Source organism: Sorex araneus, chromosome X (assembly GCF_027595985.1).
Source record: "Sorex araneus isolate mSorAra2 chromosome X, mSorAra2.pri, whole genome shotgun sequence".
Taxonomy (NCBI): domain Eukaryota; kingdom Metazoa; phylum Chordata; class Mammalia; order Eulipotyphla; family Soricidae; genus Sorex; species Sorex araneus.
Genome location: NC_073313.1, coordinates 214,739,881 through 214,749,301, shown reverse-complemented (window position 1 = coordinate 214,749,301; position 9,421 = coordinate 214,739,881).

Sequence of the window (9,421 nt, the reverse complement as noted above, 5' to 3'; positions counted from 1 at the left end):
TTTTGTTAATCATATTTCTCATATAATTTATAATGTTATGATAAATTGATCAATTATGTAGGAAATATTCATAGATTTATAAATCTATTATCTAGATTTAATGAATACGCTTTGATAGATTTCTTTTACTTTAAATTAAATGATCAGGTAGTTTTGTTTCATTCCCATTAAATTCATCCTTTCTCCTTCCTAAATAATTTTCCTAACATCATCTATAGTCTATCTATATTATCTATAACCTAATCTGTATAATCATTACTATAGATTCATGGGAGTAAAAACAAACAAGAAAATGCCTCCAAAGAAAAACCTGGGTCCAAGTAAATTCACTAGTGAATTCTTTCAGATCTTCAAAGATCTACAACAAGTCATCATCAACACCTTCGAGAAAGTGAAAGAAATAGGAATCCTTCTGAATAGTTTCATGAGACCAACATTAACCTGATACCAAAAGCAGATAGACACATTGCTGAAAAATTATTATAGACCATAAATGCAAAGATTCTCAACAAAATCTTAGAAAATCAAATTCTGGACTCTTCGCCAAGCTGTTTTCACTTGGGGCGCCCCAGAGGGGGGTGGGTGAGAACACTCCAGGCCTCAAGGGACCCAGCCCCAGCAGCCAACCTCCACTACCCAACCGTTGCCATGCTCCAGGCTGCTTTCCAGATGCTCCAGCCCAGCCTCACGCATCAGTGAAGTCACACAAAACCCAGATAACGTGGAACTTTGTGACCTTGGGCTCTGGACTCAATGGGACCCGGAAGCAGAGATCCTCTGCCTGCTATCCCCCAATCTCTGGTGACTCAGGGATCACACCCATAAGGCACACCTTGCCACACCCTGTGGGTACCAGATAATCTCCTCATCAGCCACCCTCTAGATCTCAACGGCTGCTCCTCCCAGACAGGAGTATAAAATGAGGCCCCCATAGCCATGCCACTGGACTCCCGCGCCAGGCTGTTTTCACTCAGGGCTCCCTGGAGGGGGCAGGTGAGAACCCTCCCTGCCCCAAGGGACCTAGCCCCAGCAGTCACCTTCCACTACCTAACTGCTGCCCCGCTCCAGGCCACTTTTCGGACCCATTGTAAGACACATCTTACCCATTTTTCATAATTACCATACCATATTTGATGGAGTTCAGACAGTAGGCAACAAATCATAGAGAGTAATATATATATGTATATATACATTATATATATATATATATATATATATATATATATATATATACACATATCTCGAAGAGCCTGGCAAGCTACTGAGAGTATCCTGCCTGCACAGGCAGAGCCTGGCAAGCTACCCGTGGTGTATTGATATGCCAAAAACAGTAACAATAGGTCTCATTCCCCTGACCCTGAAAGAGCCTCCAATCATTGGGAAAGATGAGTAAGGAGAGGCTGCAAAAATCTCAGGGCTGGGAGGAATAGAGATGTTATTGTTGCCTGCTCAAGTAAATTGATGAACAACAGGATGACAGTGATACAGTGATACAGATTAAACAGGTTGTTCACCACAACTAAGATTTATTCCAAAGATGGAGGTTTGATTAATTATACACAAATCAATAATATGGTGTAGTGCGTTAATAAAAGGAAAAACAAAATTATAATTATTTCAATAGATGGCTGGAGCAATAGCACAGTGGTAGAGTGTTCACCTTTCGTGCGACTGACCCGTGTTTGATTCCTCCGCCCCTCTCGGAGAGCCTGGCAAGCTACCAAGAGTATCACGCCCGCACAGCAGAGCCTGTCAAGCTACCCGTGGCATATTGGATATGCCAAAAACAGTAACAATAAGTCTCACAATGAGAGACATTACTAGTGCCCGCTCGAACAAATTGATGAGCAATGGGATGACAGTGACAGTTATTCCAATAGATATGGAGAAAGTATTCAACAAGATTCAACACTTATTTTGATTATATATAAGAAAATCTCCAAAAAAATGGCAATAGAAGTGTCATAAACCACAAATCCACTGATCATATCACATGATATGTCATATTTAATGATGAAGTATAAAAAGCCATTCCTCTAAGATCAGTCACAAGACAATAATGTTTAATCTCACCACTATTATTCAGCAATATATTGAAAATCTTAATCACAATGATTATGCAGCAAAGTGAAAATAAGGGGATTCAAGTTGGAAAAAATGTCAAACTATTTCTGTTTGTAGGTGCCATGATACGCTACATAGGAATTCCTAATGAATATAGAAACAGTAAGCTTATACAGCAAAGTAATAGGTTAAAAAAGTCAATGAAGAAAAATCTGAGTTTTTTTATGCAAATAATGTTGTATAGAGTAAGAAATAAAATCAGTCCCATTCACATTTTTTGTTAAAAAAAATAGTACCAATAATAAACTTAATGAAGAAGGGGGAATAACTGTTTAGTGAAAATTATGAATACTATTATAGTGAGTAAAAGAAAACACAGGAATTAAAATGTATTACTTGTTCACTGATCGAGAACATCAATATTATTAGCCCTAATAAAAGATAGGAGAATTGGAGAATAGACACTTTCACAAAGAAGACATACAGATGACCAACAGTAAAAAGAAAGTGTTCACAATAACTTATTATCAGGGAAATAAAAATAAAATTTAAATGAGGTATGACTTTACATTTATAGGAATTGCTTTTACTCTAAAGTTCAGAAACAGTAAGAACAGACAGAAATTTGGTAAAAAAAAAACAACAAAAAACCCTCACTCACTATTAATGGAACTGTCACCTGGTTCAGCCTCTATGAAAAACAGTGAAAACTTCTATTAAAAATAGAACTTTCACAAATCCCAGAAATCATATCATTAGACATTTACTCACAAAAGACAAAAGCGCTAATATATAAAGATATGTGCACAAGTCTGTTCTCTTCAATGTTGTTTATAATAATCAATATGTGGAAACAAGCCAAGTGCCTAATAACAGATGGATAAAGATTTTGTCTAGAATAGACCAATTTATTTTGAACAGATGGATAAACAACAGATGGATAAAGAATAAAAAATTGTACACTATATACACAATGGAATACTACACAGCAATGAAAAAGACGAAATATTGCATTTTGCTTGAAATTGGATACTTCACTGATGAAACTGATGAAGAGTTGTATAAACATACAACTAACCTTTAAATATTGATGAATGTCAAAGTTGTTTATAAATTTTAAATAGTTTGAATAACACCTATTGAGAATGCTTATGTATTTTTTAATATGTGCGTGAGTGTGCTAGTTTTGCACATACTATAAAAGCACTGAAGGATAATTGAATTATAATATAACTGCCTATTCATATTTATTAAATATTTTAAACTTGATCACCAAAGTTTTATGTAAGAAAGTCTTTGCATTATAATATATTCTTCTTTACTACACCTCCATTTTAAAACTCCCCATATGTGCATTGTTTTTGTAGAACCTTAATATAAGTAAATATATTAAAATTTTGTTATGGCGGTGATCTCCATGACTCATTTAAGAAATGTTTATCTTAATGCCTCCTAAAAGTTTTTATTTTTACTTTTTTTTAATGGACTGAACTATAGTTTTGCACTTATCAGTAGTTATCCATTATTATTTTTCTTTCACTTGTTAGTCAGGTAGTAATGTGGCCATATGTCAAGTTTCTTAATGTAACGGTCTTTTGTTTTCTGTCTTATTGAATTATTTGGTTATCCTTACCAAAATTAGAAATATGCTTTAATTTTTAAACTTTAATTTATCTGGGAAAAAATTATTCATTTATTTTTCTAAAAATTGTTCAGTCAATTCTTTTAACCCTGTTCTTTCATATGAGCTATTAACTTGGTATGCTCATTGCACATAGAAATTGTGTGGGAATTTCATTTGAATTGCATTCAGTTTCTGTGTGAATTAGTGTAAAATTAGCTTAATCACCAAATAGCAGATCCATTAGTAACCTTAGAGCATTTTTATATGTAGTCAGATCTTTTATGTCCTTCAATAATGGCTGCAATTTTCTCAGCAAAATTCTTCCTCATCTTTTCCAAGTCCCTTTGAGTACTGTAACTATTACATTTTCTAAATAGTTTCCCCCTAAGTACTAGAAAGATAGTAATTTTGATTGTTAGACTTGCAACAGCATTTTTGTCCTTTCCTATTCATTTTTATTTATGAACATTGTTTTATTTTTTCTTTAAAATATATTGTCGAAACAGAAATGATTATCATTTAAAATTATGTGTTCTCTATTGTTTTATTGAAAATTTATTCAATAATAAAAGTTATTATACAGTGTAATGTTTATCTACATGTTTATTGTATTGAACCTAGCAGCAATAATTCTTTTCTTTATGACCGAAAAGAATGCTCCTAAAATCTTGCCATTAACTATGGGTGTTTTCCTAGGTTATTACTAAATATTTGCAAATTTGGACAATTTTTTGTATTTTTTGAATAAGATTTATTTTTTTAAATAATACTGAATGTCTATTATAATACCAAATGTGTTTTTCTGAGTCTTATAAAAACATAGCCTCATTTTATTACCCAGTCTGTTAATTATATTGATGCATTTTTTGGTAGTTAACCATTCTTTTGCCAATTCTTTATTTGGTTTTAAATACATAGCTAGAAATTAGAGTGATTTTTAACACAAAACAATGAATACTTGAGGTGTTCTAAAAGAGACAATCATATTTTTACAAATAGAATTTTACCTTTTATTGCAGTAATTTGGAAATATTATGAAACTTTCACTTTGCCTCATTGATTTGAATGAAAGTGGTTTTATTTTATTAAAATCAATATAATTTAGCGAACAAAGATAGTTCTTAATTCTAGTTTATGTGAATTTTTTCCCTATTGCTAACATTTATTTTTTTAATGAATCAGGTTTTGTTTTGTATTTTGGGCCACATCCAGTGGTAACTCCTGGCTAAGCATTCAGGAATTACTCTTGGTGGTAACCTGGGGACCATATGGGATTGCGGGGATCAAATCCAATGTGCAAGGCAAGTACCTAACCTGAAGATGATGTATTTAACCATTATGTGAGCAATTCTTACTTGGATTTGGCCCAATATGCAGAAATCATAGAGTATTAAAGAAAATTACTAAATAATTTTGTATTAGGGGGAACAGGTATCATGAGATAAGATCTATCTCTAAAGTCTATAGGACTCTGAGCACAAGGGAAGTGAATATTGAATTGATAAAATACTTTTTTATAATAATCTCTGTATTTATTGTATACTTTCATGTCTTTGTTAATATTAAAAATAACTCTTGGTCTAGGGTGCAGTTAAGTGTCTAACTGCACTTACCCTGCAAGAATGAGACCTTGACTTTGACCCCAGGTATTGTCCACCTATGCTGAGTATGGTCTCACAGCTCTGCCCACAACAGTATGTGTGATCTGCAAAGCAAGCATAGGCAGGTGTGATTAAGCACCACAACCTGAAGGTGACTCTTTGCTGTGAGAACTGTGACCAGGGATGTGACCCCTGGTGAAACTGCATGTGAGGATCACTGTTAACACTGGGGAACACTACCACGAGAATATGCATAAGCACCAGATTAACTGAGTATGACCCTTGGGGAGCATGTGTGTCAGCACGACAACCAAAATATGCAACCATTGTGAATGGCATCACTTGAGTGTAAGAGAACTGAAACCAGGTGGGTGACCCCAATGACCAACACAACTGAAAATTTGTGTTAGCATGAAAACCAGTCACGTGCAACCCTGCTCATCTAGACAAAACAGGCAACATGGAAGAGAAGGGGTAGAAAAAGGCACTCACTCAACAGTAAAAATTTTTCTTAGTTTGGGGGCGACACCTGATAGGAGCTCAGGACTTGCTTCTGAATCAGAGATCATTCTTGAGCAAGGGTGTTGAAAGACCACTCAGAAACAAAATCAATTGAAGAGATTTAAGGACAAACCTTCTGCTTACCCTTCCATCATCCCAGGTGAGGTTTGCCTCTGGCTTACTTGGCTGTGAGACAGATCTACTCAACAAATTACACACTGCTCCTTTATTCTATTTGTTATTCTGTGAGGATGGGAGGTGAAGGCATAGAGCAATCTCTAACTAATCCATCAGCATATTCCTGGGGCTGGGGGCTTCAGAACTCTTTATAATACCTTGTACAAAAGTCAAATCAAAATAGACTCTAGACCTTGATCTCAGACTTGAATCCATAAGGCACATATAGGAAAACATAAGCAGCACACTACATGACATTAAAGCTAACGGCATCTTCAGGGATGAAACACCATTGACCAAGTAACTGGAATCAAAGGTGAGCAAACAGGACTACATTAAACTAAGGAGCTTCTGCACTTTGAAGGAAACAGTGACCAGGATATAAAGACAGTCCATGGAATAAGAGAAATTATTTTCACAACACTCATTTGATAAGGGGTTAATATCCAAGATATTGAATGCACTGATACAACTCTACAAGAAAAAAATACAACCCCATCAAAAAAGGGGGAGAACAGCTGAACAAAAACTTCCTCAAAGAATAATTACAAATGGCCAAAAGGCACATGAAAAAAATAGTCTATATCACTAATCATCAAGACGATGCAAATTAAAATAACAGTGAGATATCATCTCACACCACAAAGACTGGCACATATCAAAATGACCAAGAATAACCAGTGTTGATATGGATGCAGGAAGAAAGGGATTCTCATTCACTGCATGTCGATTGGTCCGGTATTCTTGGAAAACAAGCACTAAGACCCAAATACAAAATAAAATTTAACGCAATACATTTTAGATGTCAGAGTTGAAAACTTAGTTGTGGAAGTGAGAATAGGTAGTATACTATATTGTCTTAAATGATTTTTTCATTTAGTTATTTACATAGGTTACAATCATATAGCAATCAGTCACTGCAAATTAACTTTTATTCGTTTATTTTTCTGAAAATTCCTGCCAAGGGGGCAGGCTGGAGAGTGGTGGGGAACCTGGGAACACTGGTGGATGGAAAGGAACATTGCTAGTGGGATTGAGATTGAAACACTGTATCTGAAACACTGTAACTGAAACAACTCTGTTGTGAATAACTTTTGAAATTAGGGTGTCTTAATAAAAACTAAAAAAAAAGAATTTTAAGGAATGAATGGATCATATGTATTTTAATCTAAAGACTAAGAGAATGGGTATGTATTTAATCATTGTTAAATGAGAAACACTGAAATTCATTGATGAAATGTTGGGTTTGATGTTTTATAATTATCTGTCCAATGGTATGCTGCTTATGCTTTACTTTCTATACTTTAGGCAACATCTGACATTGTTCAGGGCTTACTCCTGGCTCTGTGCTTCATAATAGCTCCTGTTGTGCTCAGGAGATCAAGTACATTGACGTGGATCAAATCTGTATTGTCTGTGTGTAAGGCAAGCACCTTCTGTGCTAAACTATCTCTCTAGTCCCTATTATTTATGCTTTGGATGCGATCAAATTTATTTTTAATATTTGAAAAGAGTAAAGAAGTGAAATGGCACAAGTGTATCAGCGTGATTTTTCAATGGAATATTCTGTATAAATGGAAATGCTCTGTAAGCACTGTCCAATTCAATCGTCACCAATAATATGAGGATATAGTGCACTAGAACTATGGCTTGCACAATAAAAACTAAAAACATATTCTAGTCAATTGAATCTTAAGTACAAATACCATAGTTGATTAATGGCTACCATAACAAACAGCAGGACAACTGTCTTATGTTCTCCAAAAATATTATTGCCATAAATTTATAATTTATAAAAAATATAAATTTAACATTTATATTATTTCTATAAAATAGTTCCATCAAATTTGAAATTCAGGAATCTGTTATTGAATATAAGGATAAACTTGACCTTCTAAATTTTATCTTTATTCAAATTCAATATTCTGGGCAGAGAAAATGGTAAAGATTTTAATTTAATATAGGGAGAGCTGGTAAAGATATAGCACATTTGATATATGTATTTCTAAAAGGCTTCTATGTCTGCAGGATTTGTCTTATTGTGATATCTAATAATAATTAGTATAATGAAACAAATATAGAATACTCAGTCAAAAAGCATTTTTATGCTCTAATAACAAAAAAAATCTCCAATTAGAATTGCTTATAACTTTCTTAAAATATAATTTTTCTCTCAGTTTAGATATTATAGAACTCAGAGGACTAGAAAAATAACTTAATATTTGAAACATATTAATTTCTTTTTAATTTGGACTCTTTACTGAGATCTGAATTTTCAAGGGAAATTAAACTGTCCTGGAAAATTACACATTTATGTATTACATTAACATTTTAAGAGGGGAAATAATAAGAAACCACATTTTTATGCCATAAATGACTACAGTTATAAAATCTTTTATGTAAGCTTCTTTATTGCCTAGTATTTAAATTATAAATTTTAAATCGAAGAAAAGTTATTGCATATAATCTATATGGTAGAACAAGGGCAACAGTTTTATCTTATTCTATGCTCAGATACAGAAATATTAATTTTGCTTTAAAAATATTTCTATAAGGTTTGAAGAGGTATATTACCCTGTCGGGCACTTGCCTTACACATGGCCAATCTGGGTTCAACCCCAGCATCCCATATTCTCCCTACAGTATCACTAGGAGGGATTTTTGAATGCAGAGCCAGGTGTAACACCTGAGCTGTGCCAGGTGTGCCAGCCAAAAAAGAATGAAAGCAGAAAGACAGAAAGAAAGACAGAAAGACAGAAAGACAGAAAGACAGAAAGAAAGACAGAAGAAAGACAGAAAGACAGAAAGAAAGACAGAAAGACAGACAGAAAGAAAGACAGAAAGAAAGGAAAAAAGAAAGAAAGACAGAAAGAAAGAAAGAAAGAAAGAAAGGAAGGAAGGAAGGAAGGAAGGAAAGAAGGAAGGAAGGAAAAATGAAATTCATAAGCACTTTTATTATAAAATAAAAATACAGAAAAATTTACTAAATTGTACATAACTACATAATTAGTGGCTTTAGTAGTATTTTGGAAACTGAATTTAAAGACTATATTGTAAAGAATTTCTCTAAATTTTGAAATATTTTAACATATATACACATACATATTCATGTTATATTAGATATGTACGTATCTTATATAAAGTCCTCTCCCAATTCCTTTTTATTTTGGTATTGATGAGCAAACCCATGGCTTAAGATGTGCAAGGCAAGTGCTCAACCACTGAGATACAGCCCCAGAAAAATTCCTTCTTTAAAATTGTTTAAACATCATCATTTGTCATTTCACATAACATGTATATGTACAGCACAAATACATTAAAAAGCCAAAATATAATTTTCAAAATGTGTTAAACATGACTCACATACAAATATAAACTAAACTGTCAAAGTTGCCTTTTGACATTAAAAAGTAAATCATATAATAGGTTCATTAAGAGAAGAATTTTTTGTTGT